Source organism: Cimex lectularius, unplaced genomic scaffold (assembly GCF_000648675.2).
Source record: "Cimex lectularius strain Harlan isolate CLEC.00 unplaced genomic scaffold, Clec_2.1 scaffold16, whole genome shotgun sequence".
Taxonomy (NCBI): domain Eukaryota; kingdom Metazoa; phylum Arthropoda; class Insecta; order Hemiptera; family Cimicidae; genus Cimex; species Cimex lectularius.
In genome coordinates, this window is record NW_019392679.1 from 757,058 (window position 1) to 780,185 (window position 23,128).

The 23,128-nt window shown below is 38.8% G+C and overlaps 1 protein-coding gene across 5 annotated transcripts in view; it reads left to right on the top strand.

Annotated features, from left to right (window-relative positions):
• The window catches only part of LOC106661412 (telomerase-binding protein EST1A), a 73,372-nt gene extending 64,116 nt beyond the window's left edge, over positions 1-9,256 (top strand). For 4 of the 5 annotated variants that reach the window (XM_024225562.1, XM_024225563.1, XM_014384777.2 and 1 more), the window contains one exon: positions 2,030-3,111. The gene's annotated coding sequence lies outside the window, so the exon portion shown is untranslated. Of the gene's footprint in view, positions 1-2,029; positions 3,112-9,241 lie in introns of those variants that run through there. The other variant, XR_001339724.2, reaches the window with a different exon arrangement.
• The last annotated feature ends 13,872 nt before the right edge of the window (positions 9,257-23,128 follow it).

Sequence of the window (23,128 nt, forward strand, 5' to 3'; positions counted from 1 at the left end):
ACATACAAATAACGCATATGTGCAAGTCCATCTCATCAGAACCAATGTAATTACACTTTAGTCGACCATTCATTTTACATTGAGGACTTATGAAGGGTCCAGCAACAGTTTAGCGTATTAAAACTCAATCGCAACAGGACATGACTACTACATAGACGCCTCACCGTAACATTGGTTTGACGAAGCACGTATTGGTGCAATTTTTTTATGGGACCCTCACTGTAGGCTTTTTTTTAATAGGTTTTTTCATAAAACGGAAATGTTCTTTGTAAACCGAACCAAATTTTGTGTTTTCATGTTGGACCTTGGATCCCTAGCTTCCGAACTGCACTTGTAGACGATTGCAACTTGAACTTAAAGTTGGAACATAGCAATGTTACGAACATCAGATGCCATGTTGCACGACCATGTCCTGTCACGTTGTTCCGCGTTGTTGTTGAAAGTCTCTATCCCGTTTTTGATTAAGCTTTTTTATCATTGCACTCGAGCATACTTATATTTTCAAGTAAAATATTTAGGGCTATGCTTAGGCAGTGGGCTGGCGTGGAATCCGCACATAAAACTCAAGCGATAAGAAGTAAATAGACGATTTGGACAACTACGAAGAATTAGTTATAGGACCGAAATCAGACAGGACGGTAAAGAACAAATTGACTTCAAAACATGACTTCGATCTATTTGGAGATGCCACCAAACCATCTAACATCCAACGAATCCAACTTTTACAATAAAAAGCGCTCAGAAGAATTCTCCAAACTCCTTACGTTGTGTCCAATCTCAATGGCCTTAACATTTCCTTCGGCGAACAATTGATCCTTTTCCGCTTCCTCAAGTTTCACTTCAATCTTATAACCCATCTTAATCATTCAAACTGAGTGCCTGCGTTGGCAGGCTTCCCGTGTATCTCCGGGTGCAGTATTGGGCGTAGTGTTTTGTTGCATTTTATATCATTGAGGTTTTATAAGCTCAAATCTGTACACGCTTATATATACACGCATGTACAGAGTTGAGCTTAACGTTTATCGCAGTCCACCGGCAATTCCAGAGTGGTGGAGTACTCAATATTCCTCTGCCACCCTTTACACTCTTATATGACTAACCTAAGTGAGGGTCGATGGGGTAGTCATTCCACCATAGACCCTCACACTAAACCTTCACGCCAATAAATACATTCATTCTCAGCCCAAGCAAGGGACAGACTATCAGTATTAAATACAATAAAACAACCCGGTCTCAGGAAAATAGAAACAGAGGAGCAAGATAATAGCTGCCGTGCTCAAACACGATTCTTATATTGGGTGGCATTCCTACACGCTCCCTTTATGTAACCAAGGAATTGAACCTTTTCAACTAACTGCGATACATCGAGCAATCTTGCTCTGCATGCCAGACACATGCGCAGCTTATATAGCATTGTATATATAAGTGCGAAGTTTATGGGCGGACAAACAGCTGAGGTCATCGCCGGCCCTCTGCGTGTTTTCCATCTTTTTCTTTTCTTTCGCCCATATTTTGTTTTAAACTGCAGCCATTTGAGCGTTTCGATCTGGTTACTGACTCTCTGATTTCAGATATATACTACGTTGGTTGATATTCTAGAATGCTAGTCTCTCGTTTGTACCTCAGGTTATCAAATACAGAATAAAAACAAAACATACAATACATATATATACATCACCACAAATATAGATGTCCGGTCACATTCATTCCCCCAGAGTACTCGATATTCCTCGGGGCGGGGTTATAAGCAACCCCTTCCTTTCACGCTAATAAATTACTTTTACTCTCCAGACGTCATACACTCACCCCAGAATACCCGATATTCCTCGGGGCGGGGTTATAAGCAACCCCTTCCTTTCACGCTAATAAATTACATTCATTACGATAAATTAACACAAACACAACACTCGATAGAAATATAGAGGTCTGGTCACTTTCACTCCCTCGGAGTACTCTATAGCATTGTAATTTTAAAAATTGTAATATAAGTGAGTTCCAATATTAAAAAAAAATGTTTCTTTTGTTTCAGGTGTTGTGTTTCGGTGTCAGCCGATTGAGATAAAAAGGCTCCGAGCGAATCCTCAAAAAGACGGCCAATAACGAGCATTTAACATCTCCCTTCTTAATTAGACGACAAAGGTACTGCTAATTGTTCGTCCGTAAAGTCTGAATCCATTGTTTATTGGGTGTCATTTCACTGTACTTAATATTTTATCGACGTTAGACTGTCGACGACCCACCCGGTGCTTTCGTTAGGCTTCTCAATCGCTCAGGGACAGGCACGCGATTCAGCCTTTTTCACAAATGTGCATAGCAATATTTTTGTTAACTCATATCGACAATTTTATATTTTGTTATTCGCCAGATGGATTTACGAGTGACTTCACGTTGAAAAGCCTAACGGTTCCCTTCACCGCCCACGGAGCTGTTTTTATTTTATTATTATTATCATATAATATGCGCTAATGGAAATACTTTTATGCCAAATATTGGAAACTGGGTGATCTCATTTGGCTTTATTATTTTTCTACAATTACATTAACAACAATCAAAACGGGAAGTTCGGGTGATCGTTTAGTCCTTTAACTGTGCTGTGTTAATAAGAATATTCATTTTCATTTCTCTCTTCTTCTTTTTTTCCCATTTTATTTTGTTAAAATATTTGAATAGATGTTCTGTTGTACATGACGGTTCAGATAAAGATTTAGAATTTTAATGATTTTGTAGATAAATAGTACGTGTTAGAAAGACGTTTAGGATTTAGATTAAAAAAAGGCGGTTTTGGGTCTCTAGCCCAGTCGTGTAGTGTCAATTGTAACTCCACACACATTTAATTGTAATTTTTGAATACGAAATTAATTTATATTTATAATTGTATTTATTTGTCGGGATTTCCAGGCCGAAGATTTTTTTTTCTCGCCTTACTATTTCTTTTCATTTATCCCCACGAAATCGTTACTACTTTTCAGTGTGTTTCATCAATTATATATTTTTTGTTTGCACCATACTCTATCAGTTACGCGAGATTGGTATATATCATATGTATAGTTTTTGGAATAATTTAATACTTGTTAACTTTGTCAAGATTTTGAATATATTATCATAAGTGTACAATTCTTTTTGTGCTTACCTCACTCCTTTAATTTCTCATTGGCTTTATTTATTATCATGTGTTTTAAAAAGTCTTAGGGAAATTTTTTTCTACAAGGCAGCAATGACACCATTTATGGGCTAATATGAACCATAACCAAAGGCAAAAAGCGTAGGAAGTCCTGGCAGAAGTCGGTGACATCAATGGGTCCCTGGGTAATCGGGGACATAGATGAACACGTTGGACAAAAAAAAATGAGCCAATATGAATTCTCTAGGCACCTAAACCTACAGAGGTCTGGATCTTGTCAGAAAAAAGGACACATCCAACAATGGATCCTTAATGTAACCAAAATCTGGTGGAACCACGCGAAGAAATTCATAGTAGGGCCATCCACAAGGTAAGTAACCTTTTCCTGGAGGGCAACCGCAACAATACCAGGTTTGTGGTTGGTCTCCTAACAGGACATTGCCGCCTAAGAAGACACTTGTACTGGATATGAATAGAGAAAGAAACACTGTGCAGATACTGCCAGGAAGAAGTAGGAGCCCGCAGAAGACGTTTTATGTTTTTGTGAGGGTCTTTGTAAGTGCAGGTTTTTACAACTAGGAGATGAAAAGCCATAAGCAAGATCCTACTAATAAGGAGCCGCTGGGTCCAGTGAGATATGAAGATAAAGGAGCACAGTGGATCTACCCAGGTCGAGGTGCCTTGTGACCGCATCTTTTATCACTAATCCCTAAGAACGATAACTAGTTTAGGAGAAATCACGTCTTTAGAAACACCAAAAGTTATAAAAAATAATCACAGATCAAATTAGATTGCTGCAGGGAGAGAAAAGTCCGATACTTTCGGATGTCAAAGGTAAAGTAATTGTTATAGGTTTTTAACTTAACCTCGCGCTGTTTGACTATAAGTTCATCAATTCTGACATCCCAATTTCACATTTGAGTTTTTCCCACGCCTTACCGCCTTGTTTTTGTGAACTCGTGTGAAAACCATCATATTAACCCCGACAGAAACGACCAGCAAATAAAGTCGTTTGTATTGAGTCAAAATGTACCCACGTCTTGACACAGTTCGCGTCTGTTCGGCAAATGCTAATTTCAACATTGACACTACAGTTGAAGCTTAGCCGGGCAAACAATCGTGATTGAAAAAGCAAAAATTGAATTTGCCCAAAATGGATGAAAGAATTGTTTGAACCCCGTTGATTTTTCTATTTTTCCCTCTGTGATGAACATCATTTGGTACGATACTATTAATAATTTATTTATTTTCAACGTCAATCAATAACTGTGAGATTTCTTCTTGAGAACTACGAGGTGATAAACCTGTACAATATTCGTTTCCGATCATTCCGGTTCAGTCCTATCTGCTCAGGTTTGATCTGTGTCTTTTAGTATGCTAGGATGGTAGGAAGCAACTAAAATGCGCTATAATTGAGGTCATACATTGATCATAATTGATTAGCTAGCTGTGAATCTTGTTATACTGAACCGCCATAGGGTCAGTGCGCCTTCTTCAGTGACGAACCGTCAGTATTTGTCCGAGTACGGCTTATATACCATTGGGTCCGTCGGTTGTCGCTAGTGGTTTTGCGGTATGGAGTGTTCATTGGTCGGTCGTGATGTCTTGTCGATTGTATAAGACAATCTTTTGTCCAGAAATTTACAAGGAATCGTCTATTTTGTCATTTTCGTATGTACTTACTGCTGGGTTGGAATATGAAACAATCTAAAATTTGTCCGTTTCGACAGAAATTGGCAAGTATCTTGGTATATATCGTAGCTATTGAGGAATATGAGATGAACCTATAGTTTGGTCGTCTCCGATCAGTCTGGAATGTCTTGTCTCGCTGTTTTATATACTTAGTACACTCTTCAGTGCTGGAGTATTGAGAAACGTGTCTGACAGAGCCAAACATTGAGAGTATGTAGACGTAAATGATCAGAACCGATCTAATTACAGTTTCTTCATAAAATAATGAACGTTAAAGATGGAGGAGTAAAAGGTTTACTGTGAGCTATTCAGACCAAAAATTAGCAGATTTTATTCCCAGTGAATTAGAATATGAGCTTAACTTGCATTTTTGTCATTTTCCAATTATGCCAGAACTGCAGTTTGAAATTGTCAAACAATCGATTTTTTAGAAGAAATCTTGATATATTCATCCTACACAGTTGATAAGTGATGATATTAATACGTGATGCTCGTGTGGTTTAGCCTTTCCCGATCATCTTGGTCCACCTAGTTTCACCGTTTTGGTCCCACTGGGGTCGCAATGTCATTTAACATAGAGGTTCTTTAGCGTGCGCACCTGGCACACAGGCCTTATCATACGTTTAGAATCTCAAGTTAGGAGCGACTTACCTCCGCGCACGGAAAATCTGCTTCTTCATTGAGGTTCGTTATAGAAGCCAACATCCTGAACATGCTGCCGACATGTCGACATGTCCCGCTTGCCCCTTCCGAGGGGGTGGGTGTGAACTTTGTGCACCCAACCATGTGCCGCACGTAAAGGGATACCCAAAAGGGGTCGAAATGTATCGACCAAGTCTCCTACGCACTCCCTAGATAGAGAAGACAAATCTATCTCCCTGGGTGTAGGGGCTCCGCCAGCGTCGAAACCTCCGGATGCGCTCCGGCCGGGGTTTCGATTTTAGTGGAATCTCTAACCACCCCCGAGAGGAGACCCCTCGGGGCTGAGCTGCATCTACACCAACGCTGCGGCAGTAACACCCTTCTGTCGTATGCGGAGGTACGCCAGCTCTCATCTTGAGAATCAAAACGTCCGATAAGGCCGAACAGGCTAGGTGCGGACGTTAAAGATCCTCATTGTCCTTTTTAGGACGACCGAGTATACGGGAAAGCAATGTATGCTTCGGCAGTCCGATCGCTCCGATTCCCGCGAGGTCGGGAGGTAATTCGGAGGTCATACGCAAGGGCTGTTGTCACGGCCACGAATGAAACACAACCTCTTCTCTAGGTACCCGCTAGGGGTCTCACTACTAGGCCCATGTGGCCCTTACCGATGCAGCTGGTCTTGAACTTGGGACGGAAACTTCGCTGCCCCGCAGTTCAGATGGTTACGCACCCTCCCCCGTCCGTATAAAATATATATATATATATATATATATACAGAATCTGGTACACTAACCCGCGTGTGCCTCTGATGCAGCGCACCCGCCGTTCGCAGCCAGCTCTCCAGGCAGCAACTCCCACTCATCTCGAGGGACAGGACTCCTTGTTGAAAACAGCGTAATGCCACAACTAGTCTGACCAAAACAAAGGCCATTGCCTAACCGAAGACGTGTTTTCGCGTTTTCACATCTTGGACAAGTAAAACCCATCACTAAAGAACCACAGAGTAAAACAGCGAGACTAGGAAGGCCAAAATGATCGGAATCGACCAACCTAAAGTTTCTGCTTAAAATGGACATAGATTATTGAGTTATTAGATATGAACCATGGCAATCAATCGTCATTTAAAAAAAGAGTTCTTATGGCTTGCCCTTCCTAGTGGTTTGGAATGAGTTTGACCCATAATTTAGTCAGATCTATATATCCACCCAGTCTCGCTTTTCTGCCCCAGACGCGGCATTTCTTCCTCAATGGAGGGTGTGCGACGTGCGTATTATTTTGATTGAAAAAACCTATGATAAATTGAAGATATTACTTTGGATATATGGTATGTCTTCTCTACCTTGTTGAATATCGCGTTAATTCGTTTTTTACTTTGTTTAATTTCTTGTTGTAATTGTTAAATTCTTCAATCTCACATTGCATTTTATTTATGGCTAAATGACATAAATGTGCAGCAATACGAATAGAAAAATGCTCTTTTGCAAGTGTGGGGAGAACTCGGAAACATTGTGAAAACTGATTATATTTAAGTAGATTTGGAGATAGACGTTTTATTCTGACTTTTTGTTTTATTTCAACAAAATTATCCAACCTATAGCTGGTAAAAAAGTCTGATCTATTGATTTTGAAAATAAATAGTTTACATATTGAAATAAAAAGTTCAGAAAAACTTTGTTCCAGTGATTGGGTTAACACAAAGAGGTGGTTAGCCGACAAGGACGCGTGTTCCACTCGGTTTGTGTCCACCTTGGCTTCTGCGTTTTTCCTGCGACACCCTGCTCACCCTTCCAAATTGAATCTGTCACGGGGTACAGACGTGTTTGCACAAATCGCTTTTAGTTGGGAGAGGGCGACAATGCCTCCGGAACTAAACGGACCGGTTTTTCACTTATTTGCCCAGGGGTAGGCACGGGCAGTTCGAAAGAGAAAAAACACTTTTGCGTCAAATGGCCTAAAACAGTCAAAAATAACTATTCTGATTTATTGCATTGTATAAATTCGTCTGTATAGTCCAATAGCCCGAGGTGCAGGATCGGCGAAAAAAATTCAAGGGGGATCGACCTTGCCCGAGGGAAAAGGAAATGACTTTTGGGTTAGCGAAAAGCTGCGGGTCGCCGTACAGGAATCCAGATGGTTATCGAGCCAGCGGGCGTTCACTCTTAAAAATAACTAACTGCCTTAATTAATATGCGGATTTCCAGGCTCAGCTTGCGTATTTCTCGGAAAGTTGACAATTAATTCCGGCTATTTTTCCATCCGAATTTATAGCTGTTGTTGGCGCCTTGATGATAATCATTATATTTTATTTATGCAACGTCTCTACACGTATCTGCCATTTGTGCAGAGCAACTATATTTTTACTGGACGTATATATAACATTTCATTTCTGGCACTAAAGCGTTAATGCTCAATTGTATCATAAATGAAACTTTCAGAAATGTTTTGTAAGTTTGTATGCGTTGGGCGGAAGACAAAACAACCGAGTTGGCAAACGACATCCCGCGAGAATAATATTTGTACACACCTGCGTGTAGATTTCACACCGACCAGCCTTGGAATTGACTATATTGACAAAAAATTGACAAAAAACGTCCAGTCTGTACGTTTCAAGGAGCTTAACCTTTACTGGTTTATCCTAGGCTGAGGTCGAATTACTTCAAAAATGCCGTGTGCGTCTTATCGCATAAAATACCACGCTTTAATATTAAAGGCTTGGAATTTCTAATCGATTTCTTATCAAAACACAACGTCGTCTTGGAAGATGCTAAAAATAAGTCCTTCTAGGTGTCTGTGTTGGAATGTCCTCGTTAGGTGGCCAATTTTTGCCGTTTGTGGATGAATTTTGGCCTCAGTGGCTGAAGAAAGACAGTGTAAAGTTCCGATAGGCGAAATTGCGTTCTGATGGCCGGTTCTGGTTCGAAATTAAGTTTTCTCATGTATAAGAGCATTCTAATGACACAACTCTCTCGTCCTCTCCCACAAATTACCTGGGAGAGCAACGGGATTCGTTCTCATGGAAATTAGGGAAACGTTGAAATGTTGAATAGCGGACGTCCTTCCTGGATACCGAGTCGCCTCTTCAAGTTGCAGAGGGTGCAGGTTCTGACAAGAGTCGCCTTTGTGTCGGCTGGAATCCAGTTCACCGTCCAAATCATGTTGATTTTTAGGCGTGCGTTCTGACATTGGGCACGCTGTTCACGTGAACCCCGTGTCCAATACGGCAGGCCCAGATTCCATACAACTCTGCTATGGATATCAAAAAATTGATTAGAATGTTCGACAATAAGTGTTTGTGTGGCATAAAAGAGGCGTCATTCTGATTACTCAAAAAACTATTTTGAATTGCTTGAAAGGTGTTGTAATTACATTCCGTACTCTCCCTTTTCGTTTCTTCGTTAATACTGTGCTTTTTCTCACTTTCCATTAAAATTAATGGCATGTTTTCATCTTCATTGAAAAGCACAATATATGCAATAAATGCTGACGATCTAACCTATAGCTTGTTACGTAGTTGGTATTTTCCGTTCATTTAAATCTGGCTGTCCTTGCTGTTTTATCCTGTTAGACTTGTCATAGGTCAACAATCAAAATAACACTAAACTTACTGAAGATAGTAAAATGATATGACAGGTGCAAACAACAGCAAGGGTATACGTAAGGACACCAATCGCATTATTACTTCTTGCATTCTTGTATTGAACTGTAATTTGTAAATGTTTGTAAATGCATACGTTGAAGATATATAAATAACAATAATAATATATAATGTTTGATGTTTAACAGCAATAAATCCAGGGGTAAAACCGCCTCAGTAAGCAGTCGACGAAGAAATCGAGTAGTTAGGCCAAAGCTTCGAATTTCGGAAGAACCTCAGAAACGTTTATGAAAAAATAACATTCTGAAACAGATCCTTTTGAATTTTTAAATAACACAAACAAAGAGGATGTTGATTTTGAAAACATGTGAGCTACAAATAGAATCGTAAACCAAATAAAATATTTTGAAATAAGCGGACTATTTTTATCTCTTATTAGGTATATGAGGAAGATACAAGGCATACTTTTTTAAACGGTCAAGATGTGTCTTCGACTACAGCTGTATCGCTTTTGGTGGGCTTTTGGAGTAACATGATAAGCGTCTGAAAAGATTTCTTGTCAAATTTATTTTTAGCAGCTCCCGAATGTCCACAGTCACACACCTGAATTCAGACCTATCCTGACTTTACCCCTCCTTCATTAGGAAGTATTTCCTAGGCTCCTTATTTATTTTTTTTTTTACGAGGGTTCACAACAGCAGAGGTCATATAAACCCTCGGGGTGCCGGTGTTTTTGAAAAAAAGCCCATTTGTAAGTATGTCGGGTTCGAATGCAGGGCCACTGGATTCGAACCCGGGACCTTTACCTTACAGTGATGAGCGCCGTGTCAACGCCTAAACCGTTGCGGTCACCGACGCCCCAATCAACCATCCAACCATCCCTAAACTCCTAGGCTCCTCTTTTACCAATTCATAACCTCTCGTCCGCATCACTATATTTTCCAGCTACTTTAATTCGAATCTTCTATCCGCTCACTTAGCACCTCATCTCCCAATGACCTCCCCAATCCTTATCATAAAATCTCCAGTTTGAACGATCCTTTCTAGCTCTGGAGATCTCTGGAATTATCTTCCTTTGCCAACCGCCTCCTTACCTCTTTTAAATCCTTCCTGTATCAGCACCTCATCTTTCTCCAAACAGAGATAACGCAGTCGAACAATATTATTAGGTCCTTTTGCTAAATAAGAAAGCCTTTTCTCAACTTTCCCCCCTCATTTATAGGGAAGGAAATTCCAAATTTTCAATACATGCACAAGGTAAAATGCCGAAAAAGCAAGAGATCAAATTTGGCGACAGTCGGCAAACCAGGTTCAAGGTACTGGTCAGTTGGAAAACCCAAACAATACATCATACGAAATGTAAAATTCCAGCTTCAAACCTCAATTCTCAGACAGAAGGACAAAAAGAAAATGAAGGAACAATGGAATTCACTCATTGGACATAGACATTCCAAGAATCTTCTAACCAATTTTGGCAAGAAAGAAATCACAGAATGTGTCAAAAGAAGCAGGAACAGACTGCTAATCTTAACAGGATTCCTAACAGGACACTGTAGATTAAATGGACACCTAAAGAAAATTGGAACAATCCAAGATGGCACATGTAGTTTCTGTAAGGAGGCAGAAGAGACACCAACACATTTACTAACAAACTGCGGAGCTACATTAGCCCGCAGGAGGAAATGTTTTGGGATGTATAATGTGACCATAGAAGAGCTTCAACCATTAAAACCGGATCTATTAATCAAGTTTCTTGATGAAATAGGACTCACCGATGTGCTTTAGGCAGAGAACGGGGGATACAATAGCTCTCAAAGGGCGCAGTATACCATACCCTGAAAAATTACATCTACATCCTCAATTCTATCAATTCTCCGAATTTAATTTCAAAATAAAGTTTACCGTTGTTGACAAATATTCGTTGCACATACAATTTTAACGGAAAAGCAGACAGTATAAATAATAAATACTAGCATGTCGAACTTGAATATAAACTGAATGAATGAAATCGGTGCAATGGAACTATGTAGTACCCACATAACTTTCGCGAAAATAAGTGTTATAATGGCGATCTGATAGATATTGTAGGAGGGGGAAACCCTAGGTGTCTAATCCACAGTCTTGAGATTTTATCTCGTCCGGAGTGTGTAATCTCACCATTGCACATAATCGCAATTCATCCTTGGGCATCTTTTATTTTAGTTTCTTGTGCTTCTAGAGGAATTAAATGTCGTTTTAATGTCGTGCAGGTTGTGCAAATTGATTCGACCAGGCCGTATTACATGGGATAAACGATAACATCTGTTAATCCGTTCGAGGTACATGTATAAATCGGGATGATCCTAGGATACGAGTAGAAAATAAAGTGACCCCACCTCGCAAGTTTATACCTTCTTGTATTTAATGAAACTAAGCCCATTTAATAGAGATCATTTTTTACCTCCTCTTGGCTTTTTATTCTTCTTGTCTAGCCGTCTTTCTTCTCCCTCTTCTCGACCGTTGCAAGCGCTCCGAGTCGGAATCTCCCACGAAATGACCTGGCACCTCCTCACGAAAGGGATTTTCGAACTGATTGATATTCTGCAATGAGACGAGCCTGCCGTGAATTGCGAAAGTCAACGTCATTCTGCTGACGATTGAAATTCACGTCCTATCCCAGACCCATTCACGATACACTTAATAAATTGCCGTTCTCAGATCGTGAATATCAATTTTGCCGTTAATCTCGTCAGATAGGACAACGAATGAACTGTATGCTTAAACAAGTTCGCAATCCAAACGGAATTGGCCTCAAAAGGATATTCTATCATGGGTAATTATAAAAGGATTCAATGTCCAAAGACACTGAGAAATCAAAGGGTATTGGTAGGTTATACCCTCCATATCTAAAAATAAAATCATACAATTCATCTTTCCTGCTTCCTGTCCCTTTCTTAGAGCCACTTCCAACGTTTTTGTGGTGACTCCAAATAATAAATATGCTCCTTCACTTTGGAGGCAAATTGGTCGTCATCGATGATGACCTCTGCACATCCTCTGCGAATTCTTACCTCCTGTCGTTGAATTGGATAATGTTGAACCTATGGTCAAGGATATTATCGATTGCAAGCTTAATTAAAAAAAGGAATCGGTATCGAAAGAGACTCTGAGGTCCAAACCAAAATAGGTTTTAACCCCTGCATCTAAAACAACGAGTGTGTAGAAGATGATGCACAATTCATCTTTCCTGCTCGCTGCGTTTCTTTAGGCCACATACCATTTTTTATGGAAACTACTGTCATAAATGCGGTCCTTCTCTTTCGTCACAGAAAATCTTCGCCGATGACCTCATCCCGAATTATTGCTTGATGTTGAGAAAAGGATGTTGGTCGATGAATGTAGGATACGATCGGTGGCATGCATACCTACATTCGCTCAAAAAGTTCATTTTATTCAGAAGCGCTTATTTCGTAGCAGACACACAGTCCCTGCTCACATTTACAGCCCTGTTTTTCTTTTCTTCCCAGTATTTCAGTTGATAAGCTTTCACAGGAGAAACGGAACGCCAGTTCATCGTTCTTGCGCGCTCTCTTTGGGCCACTTGTTACATTTTTGTGGTGACTCCAAAAATCATAAGTTTGTTGATATCGAGACAAAAGTACCGATACCTTCACATATCTGGTACTTAAAGTAACAATATCGCTGCTTGGGTGGCATACACAACATAAACGGATTTGCTTACTGTGCTCGAATTGCTCAGGATTATGTATAAATGGAAAGTAACTGTTAGGTTGTTGATGATTTCCGATCATGATTATTTGTCATGTTCAGACCAATCAGCAACTATTCTATAAATCCCATGTATAACAATTAATTTTTCCCTGACGGTTGTATAACACCTGAAAGTCGGTATAGCACCTGGATTTGATCTCATTACACCTAAACAATTAATTAAATCAGTAACTTCCCTGGCTACAGTAAACACTCTAACGTTAACATGATACCCAAATCTAAAAAAATTAACAATCTCTCAACCTTCAACAGACCTAGTAGTAGCCTAAAATCCTACAGGGACTCCTTCAAACACTATCAAGCACTATCAAACACTATCACAATGCTACGCTAATAAAAAAAGGCTGACGATAGATGGTTTACTATAAAACTGCACATGGACCACTACAAATTTATACAACTTCCTAACGTTTATCGTACATATTCTAGTTTCACATAATGATACCCGGCCACCAGTTTGGCTTCTGCAGCCGCTATTCCACCTTGAAACAGACTCATCGTGTGGAAGACATAATATCTTCCTCCCTCTACTGGGTCAGCACCGTTACCCATATTTCTCGATGTGGCCCTGGCTCGTTGTCACTAGTCTCGGGCATTTTTGATTCATTGAATTTCTTGTTTCCTACTAAATATTTTCGTTTTAGCAAGGAGACTATTATTACCTTCTACCGTTCTGAAGAAGTTGGTGTTCCACACTGAAACGACCTAGCTTGTCCTTTATAGTCCTCCTAGTGTCCTAAGTATATGACAACCTAACGTTTCGACACTTCTTTTCTTATCTGATGACCCAGCGATTCTCTTAGAATTGATCATTTAATAGAGCAATGCTATAGAGCTAAAGGACTTAAACTTAACAACGAAAAATCAATAAATATAATCAGGTTCGATACCTAATGAGTTACGAATAAACAAGCAACTAACCTGGAATACGTGACTTAACAGACTAGAAGCGATGATAAGTTACAATAACTTTTCAGGCTACTTGACAAAAGTTGAAATAAATGACGTACAAACGACTTATTTATTATACCGCACTAAAACCTATCAGGACTCATAACCTGGAACTTCGATGTTCTACCAAGCGACATACAACGAATTTAAACATCCCAATCTAAGTTCCTCAGAAAAATACTTAATTCGTCCTTTGGATCAAAACATCACAATGGCCTTATTGTATTCTTTGCACAAGACCTTTCGAGACAGTTCCACATATCCCATAGAACACATTTAACAGCTCTCGTTGAATCCCCTCAAACCCTCCGCTTAGAATAAAGGAAGTAGTGACCTAGAGACCTGTCCAGTGAAGATAGTGAAAGTGAATAAAGTGTAATGTAGTGCCATATAATTTGGAGTACTATATAATGAGCAGCTACTCCACTCTAATCATTTTTTTCACTTATTCATTGCAGCTTGTTACCAATAATAGTGGGTAGTTGTAATATTTAACGAACATAAATAATCCGATCCAATTTACACCTTTATGCTTCCATCTCGAGAAATCATAATAATGCTCAAAATGCTCTGGTACATGGTGACGGTTAATATTCAACCGTTGAGAAGATTACATCGAAACCTTGAACTTCCTGGGAGAGTATCGGTCGAAGCCCGGGTTCGGGTCGCTAGCCGTAAAGGAAGTAGCTCGGAATATCCTCAGGCGTTGATCGTGAAACTTTAGGAATGGCGCGCAGTTCGCTTCTGATCGTTGAATATTGTACAACTCGAGGTGAACAAGCCAGGGGTGGCTCTTTCGCATCCGACCACCCCACCACGAGTTAATTGCTTAGGGGATCCATATGTAGTCTGGAGACGTACCCGTCTGAACGATGAAGACCCCATTTGTAAGAAATATTTGAGTGTAACAGGCCCGGGGGGCATTAGCATGCGTAGGACTTCGCAGTCCAAAGGCTATGGAATGATAATTTCCGTGTAAGATTCGAACTCGGCTATAAATATTTATACGGGCCCTCGACCACGATTGAGTTTGATTTCGTGTGTTTCCACCGGCTCACGACTCGGACGGACTTTGACCCACCACTTGCAACGATGCATATGCACTCGGCGAACGAAGTCGAAATGATTCCACCGACGAATTGGTTCTTGAAAAATAGTTCTCGGTCTACACATTTTAAATGACACTTCGATAGTTGGAGCCCCCCGGATGGGAAAAATAAAACTCGCTTCTGACAGACCTAAACAACGAGGTCATCATCATCAACCAAAATGATCGCATATGTTCGAACTATAGATTTAAATAGCAGGTGAACTGTATCAATCATAATCAAGGCTTTGATGTGTCTTCTTGAGAACATTTAGGTCAAACGATACTCAGCATTTCAACAGAGAGAATTTGTAGTCAAGACTTGTGAGATAACAGATGATTTTCAAATTTGGTAAATAAAATTATACTCATGTAAAATTATACGTTTTCAAAATATAAGTATGCACAAATTAAAACAAAATAAGTAAACAAAGCTTTTTGTGTTTTTCTGCTTCATTTTCTCTCATCAACCTATAAACAAAAATTGTAAAATTCAAATAAGTATAAGTAAAACGGCTTTCAGGCAAATTCGCCGCCGTCGATGATGACCTCTGCACGTCCTCTGCGAATTCTTACCTCCTGTCGTTGAATTGGATAATGTTGAACCTATGGTCAAGGATATTATCGATTGCAATGAAGCTTAATTAAAAAAGGAATCGGTATCGAAAGAGACTCTGATCCAAACCAAAATAGGTTATAACCCCTGCATCTAAAACAATGAGTATGCAGAAGATGATGCACAATTCATCTTTCCTACTCGCTGCGTTTCTTTAGGCCACATACCATTTTTTGTGGAGACTCTACAGTCATGAATACGGTCCTTCTCTTTTGCCACAGAAAATCTCCGCCGATGAACATCCTGAATTATTGCTTGAAGTTGACTTTCAAAAAAATTTTATATCGGAGGACTTTTCTTCTTCTTTAACAGGATGAAGTTATATCGATCTGTATATTCCAAACAATCCGAACAAAAGGAGGACTTCTGCTGAAAACGGCAATACTGATTTGTTTTTGCTAATGAAATCGAATGTCTTCGGTAGGGTGAAGGTTCGAGGACCTTCGCCGATTTATCGCTTTTCGCCTAATGATCTCGCATTTCACTCCGGCCCCTTTATAAGGTCTTCATTCCACCGCTGTAGTTTTAACGACCTTGTAAAAAATAGAGGAAACGACGACCTGACCGTTCTCACATCCGAACCTCGTCCGGGCTACAAGACTAGATTTTTTTTGCACAGGAAGAAAACAAGTTGGCTAATAAGTCAGACAAAACGTTTTCAATCCCTAATGAATTTATCTAACCTTCGAATTTGTCAAATTATGTGAATTATTCTATTAAAAAATAGAATTTCATAGTCACGCTTAATTTGTGGATATTTTTGATCGAATTTAGATGCATTTTATTTATTGGCATTTAGTTGATTGTTTTCCTTCTTGGTAATGAAGGAAATTCGATGACCCCAAGACAAACGCCACTGTTCTCTCAATTTATTACCAATTTTTAACACTTAATTGGCAAACAAACCCCTCATTTGGTCTGTGGATCATTTGGTATTTTGTCTTCTCATCATCTTCAGTGTTGAGCCCAGCCAAATACAAACTTATATCCCTGAAGACCCCATGAAAATATATAACAAATAATATTTTTTCATTAATTGTCTAATATTATCGGTCATCCTCAGATGATGCACAGGCACTTGATCGAGTGTGGATACACAAGGGCATTTTATCGGTAGGGACCACCCCACCCGAAATACTTTTTAGACTTTTGATATTTCCTTAGTTTTATAAAGGTTTTGTGGATATTTTGACCAAATGTTAAGAAGATTGATACACGAAATCAATTTGAAGTAGCAACAGGCCAAAGTCGCTAACTAGCAACTCTCGACTCATCCGAGGCTTCAATTTCGATAAATCGAAAAAACAAATATTTTTTAGACTTTTGATATTTCCTTAGTTTTATAAAGGTTTTGTGGATATTTTGACCAAATTTTAAAAAGATTGATACACGAAATCAATTTGAAGTAGCAACAGGCCAAAGTCGCTAACTCCATTTAAACCATTCCTTATCACCCGAAGTATGGGCTTGATCTGTCTCTCTGTTTTACATCGGGCAGGGGTTTCACAAGGTAGCGTCTTAGGTTTGTTGTTGTGCACAGTATACACTGCTGATATCCCTCACCACCCTACTGTTCTTCCTTTGATGACTCCTTCCAATCCTGAACCCCCCTGGTTTACCGAAATTTAAACTCACCTTGACTTCTTAAAGCTGCGGTTTAAAAAATTATGAATTTAAATAAATAACTCAAAATCTCAAAGTATAAACCATCCTTCATTTCACATTTTTTCTCTCTTTTCAATTATGTCTAGATGAATCACATACCTCGATTCCCCAACATAAGACGTAACAGGCCATAAAATTTTACTCTAGACTACAGAATACAGATCTAGTACCGTTAGACAACAAATGACTCATTTATAACACCTTATTGAAATCTATGTAGACTTAGAATATTGGACTTAAGAGGGAACTTCAACCTTAATTATGTCAAGACTTTACAAATTCTAACATCCGTTGGTAAAGCTTTATGTTTTATTAATTAATCTTTTTATATAAAGTCATGGTTGAAATGAAAAAGCTAGGGTCACGAGCGGGATTCGAAGTCACGACAGTTCAAGCGGTTAGAGCAGCGGCGTATTGAACCGAAGGTCGCGGGTTCGAATCCCGCTCGTGACACTAACTTTTTCATTTCAACCAACATCTTTCATAAAAAGATAAACTAATTGAAAGAAGTAATTTAGTCAATTAGACCACTAAATATAATAGATTTATGTTTTATGTTTCAACCAGGACACATTCTACTAATATAATAAATTTTCTAGAACCTATAGCAAACAATCTTCTCATATCTTTAGTCACATTCTAATATAATCATTACGCTTATTACTATTGAACGACAAGGCCAAATTCGCTTTGTTGGCATTTTATGCTTTTATGCTCTCACACTTGGCGAGTCGAAGTCGTGCTTGTCGGAGAATGCCAGAGGGGAATCTGTACGGAAACGTGGATCGGCGGTGTCATTTTGAAATGACAGCCCTTCTAGATAGGGGGTTGATGTTTCTGGACTGCCTTTACAAGAACGCACATGTCCCGTTTCCCCCTTGGATCCAACCGCTTTTTCACAACTTGATACCCGCTTGACAACCCACTTGACTACCTTCACAGATAGCAACTCGGCTTTTCACTTTTCACGGGCCTTTTCATTTTACCGATATTTTTAGATTGTTAACTTGGTTTTAAATTTATAAGTTATAACTATAAGTACAAGAGGGTTGTGTCCTCATACATATTTTATGTGATTTATTACCAATTATAGTTATGGAAAACTGTATATCATTTCTTGTTAAATGAAGTAAAAAAATAAATAACAAAGCTCAACAGCTTTAGTAATAACTCTTTAAATTTGAGAATTTATCGGGCTATGTGATCCTTGAATTAATACACTGTATTATACATATGCCAAGCTTTCGGCTAAATATTTGGCCTTCCTCAGGACACTACATCGACATAAAAACGATTTTTTTTTGCAATTTCTTATTCTTATGTACGTAGTAATCAATAAAAAATAACGTAAAAAACATTACAAGTTAAAGGTAAAAAATTTGTTTATAAAACAACTTTCAAATCATCAGGTTATAATACCCCAAACAACAAACGAACCTCTAATTTTTTTTCTTTTTTTCTTTAAGGGGCACCCGACAGCGTGGTCATTTCAGCCCCGAGCGCACGCGACCTATAACAACAAACATTCAATACGCATTCACGCATATAAATACATTCACACCTATATACCCTGCATTCATTCTATTTAGTAGATGGAGTACAATAACAAACTAATCTAATTCAAATCGATGTGGTACTTTTATGAATAGTTATTCATTTTAGCGGTTACTAATCTCTACACACTTTTATGAATATTACCCAAGTCACGTACACAGCTCGAGATGGGGATGCTATTTCGCAGAGCTATCTCCTCATTCACTCTAATAAATACACTCACTCATACGAAACATATTTTGACGTCTATATAAAATAAAAAATCCAAATTTCCCTAAAAAGCAGAACCCTGAAACTCGCTACCGTGTCCGAGAACCATTCTTAAATTCGGCGGCATGCCTACACGCTCCCTGTACGGGGCCAAGGTATGACACGCCTGTATGGAACACATCGAACAACCTTTCTCTGCATAAGGGGCGGAACCATCTGTCAATCGTGAAGAATCTCTATTTAAATCAACTCTAGTTGGTTTTTATATCTATATAATGTAGTCAATATGAACAATAATAATAAATAAATCCAATTAAATCTACAATAACCTAAATCATTAAATCCATTATATTTAGATGTCTATTGACCAAATTACTTTTTTCAATTAATTAATCTTTTTATGTAATGGTTTTTGGTTGAAATGAAAAAGCTAGTGCCACGAGCGGGATTCGAACCGACGACCTTCGTCTAAATACGCCGCTGTTCTACTACTTGTACTACTACTTCTTCTACTAACATGACTTCGATCCAATCGGACACCAACTCCCCATCTAAACTTCGAAAGGTTGTAGGTTGAGATGGGGAGTTGGTGTCCGAGCGGTGAGCCGTGAGAAAGAGCTGATTAATTGCACAGAATGAACGACTTTGATCCCATCCTTAAAAAGAGCGGTTTACCCATGTAAGTGCATTGGTTCTAGGCTTAAACATTCATCTTCATACAGTAAGTCTAGATCAGTAATTTTACAAATTCGCCTGATGGTATTTTTTTATATTTGTTTTAAATCGCTGGGAGATTTTTCACTGTTGAATTTGGCGAGGCGAATATTTGTCGACTTCCGTTTACTTAGCCCTGACTCATACTGACCCATGCTGTGATTGAACTCGGAATAAAAGAAAAAACGTTTCGGCGATTCGATCTGACTCACCAGGGGGCCAAGGGCAGCAATTTCCTAATCGACCATTGTCAACCCTCCTGCTTTATAAAATAAAATAATGCCTTCTGGTCTGCTCGGGCTCTCGGATGCCGCCAGGGTCAACATATTTCAACAATAGAAGGCGAGAATTCACAGAAGTCAGATTAGAGGTCATCATCGACGGCACTGATTCTACCTCAAAAGTGAAGGAGCACACATGCGACAAGTGGCCCACAGAAATGGAGAGCGAGGACGATGAATTATCGTTCTACCTTCAAGATTCCGTTTCTCCTCTGATAGCTTATCCTCTGAAATACTGGGAAGATAAGAAAAATAGGAATTCCGTGCTATAAATACAAGAGGGACTATGTGTCCGATATAAAAAATTACTTCTGACAGAAATAGATAGCTTTGAGGGTAAGGAGGAAAGTCACTTGCTTGAGACCGATGGTATTGTTGACCAAAGGTTCTACATCATTCAAATCAACAAGAAGAATAAATTTGGCAGATAACGAGAAGAGGACATCACTGACGACGGTGATCTGCCTCAAAAACGGTGGAACACGATTTCTTTGGGCCGCCACAAAAATGTGGTTGTATATAAAAAAGGAAATAGAGCAGGATTATTGTTCTTTGCTACATTACGCTGCTAACAAAATTTGAATTAGTTTTGGAAAACATTAAGGAAATGGGCCAATGCATCTGCTTTGTACGAAACAGTAGTCTTGCAAAAACTGGGTCTTTCGAAATACACTGGTATTATGAAGGTAAAAACGAGATGCCACTCATGCTATCAAAATTTCAGCAATCAAATCAATACCCTGAAAATGTAATTTTATTTTATAAATGTGAGCAGGGCGTGTCTGCTATGTGTCTGTTATAAAAAAAATTTATGACGAAAAAGATTAATATTATGGGCGTATGGAGAAATCACGAGCGTCATCGATAGTACTCTGGACTGTAGGTTGGGAACAAACCATTTCAACAAGATATTATTGGCAGAATTGTTACAGTGCAGCATCGACATCGGTTAATCTTCCTCAAAAGTGGAGGAATACCCTTATGAGTTATGATGTTTGTTGTCACATCAGATATGTGGTAGCCAAAAGAAACGAAGAGTGAACAAAAAAATGTCCATCTATCATGTTTCACTTTTACTCAACAAGCGCATCATCTGAAATATTGAGAAGAAGAGGAAAGAGAAATTTAATGCTATAAATATGACCAATGTTTCTGTGTCTTCCATAAAAAAAACTCTACTGACTATAAACGTTATGTAGCTGTATATTGATTCACTTTTTGTAAATGATAGCTCTACTCACAGATTGTTGTTTACTACGATCCAAAATTCGATCATTAAACGCTCATAATCAGATTGATGAAGTTAATTTTAAGAATCACCACAAAAAATTTGATGTGATGACTTACATGAACTGAGACCAAGCAAGGAATATGAATTGCCCCTCGACTTTAGAACCGCCAAGAGAATTGTTCAAATTTTTGTTTCTCTTGGATCCACACTACAGGGCACCAATACTTTTGAAGTATCAATGCCATTCTGTTGGTAATTTTGTAATACTTTTTTTGATACTGAATCCTTAGGTGTACTAAGTTTAGTTTTTACTCCATTATATTTAGTGACCTGATTGACCAAATTACTACTTTCAATTAATTAATCTGTTTACGTAAGGTCTTGGTTGAAATGAAAAAGCTAGTGTCATGAGCGGGATTCGAACCCACGACCTTTGGCTCGATACGCCGCTGCTCTAACCACTTGAGCTATCGTGACTTGTATCCACTCGGACACCAATCAATCAGACCTCTAAATATAATGGATTCAATAAGTAAAACGAAGTATATCTTCACTAACAGCTCTCCGTGGCCACTTCATATGTCGCCGAGAATCGAATTGAGATATGGAGTTGGTGTCCGAGTGGCTCGAAGTCACGATAGCTCAAGTGGTTAGTGGAGCGGCGTATGAGCCGAAGGTCGTGGGTTCGAATCCCGCCCGTGGCACTTAGCTTTTCCGTTTCAACCAAGACCTTGCGTAAAAAGATTAATTTAATTTTTACGTCTTTCGACTTACTGTGCAAATCGTATAAAAACAAGAAAATGTTGAACTGATTCTTTGAAAAATTGGACCGAAATTTGTACCAGGCTAAACACGCTTTAATGAGTTACATCCAAAGTTAATTGTTTGAGGAATTATTTGCGAAATTTTTCTTTCTGTATCATAAGCAAGCAATTTACTAACAATTAAAATGATAAATCAATAAATTGGATCTTGGTGTAAGAAGTTAAAGATTTCGTTTATCTGAAAAATATTATTCGTAAACAGTTTTTTTGCGGATAGTGCAGGAGGCATCACCGTCGAATTAAGCGACAAAACACCTTTCAAAAATGTACATTGATGAGTATCTTGCCATTTAGTTAAGTTCCTATCCGTATCCAGTTATCCCGGTGAGTTAAATCAAAACATTTTGACTTATGAGAATTGACTGATGATTATTTGATACTAGAGAAAAAATAGAAATTTTGGTGCCTCGAGGTTTTTACAAAAACATCTCCAATAGATAAAATATAGGAGGGCAGAAGTTAAATTTACCTTGTATAATATGTACTTTGATTCCAAATTAAAAAGACAGGCAAAAGCTTTCAACCTGTTAGCCTTCAGGAATGTTTGTTTTTAAATTTTGAGTCCCTCGACGGCATTTTTGTTTTGTCGGTCCGGGCACGCAAATAAACGCGCGGCCGTAATCAAACCGGATTTCAGCGCGTTTTCTCGGGTAGACTCGTCTGGAAGGCGAAAAGGAGACGTGGGACATGTCCTGCGTGAGATATGCCCACGGGGAAAGTCAGACTACTGACCCGTTCAGGACGGCGTCCACGGTTGTTTCCCTTTTCCAACTAGGTTCCCTTTCCGTGTCGGCCGACAAAAAAACGGGACAAACGTAAACCCATCATTTTAGCTAACAAATAAAATAATAAATTGTATGAATAGACGACAATTGAAAAAAAAAAATATATATATAACGATGCTTAAAAATATAACGATACTTTTAAGGAAGGCCAGTTAAACAACATTCAAATAAATTTGATTTTCTTCTCTGTTATTACACAAATTTAAATTTTCAATATTTACATATACTAAAATTTCTCAAGCGTAGCAACTGTCAAAGTGTCAAAGAAATAAAAAAAAATGTGCTTCAAGTAATTGTCAATGGCTGTATTAAACCTTTTTGAAAACTATATTGTTCATTTAAATTCACATTTCACATCAATTTCACACAAAACCAACATGGCATCA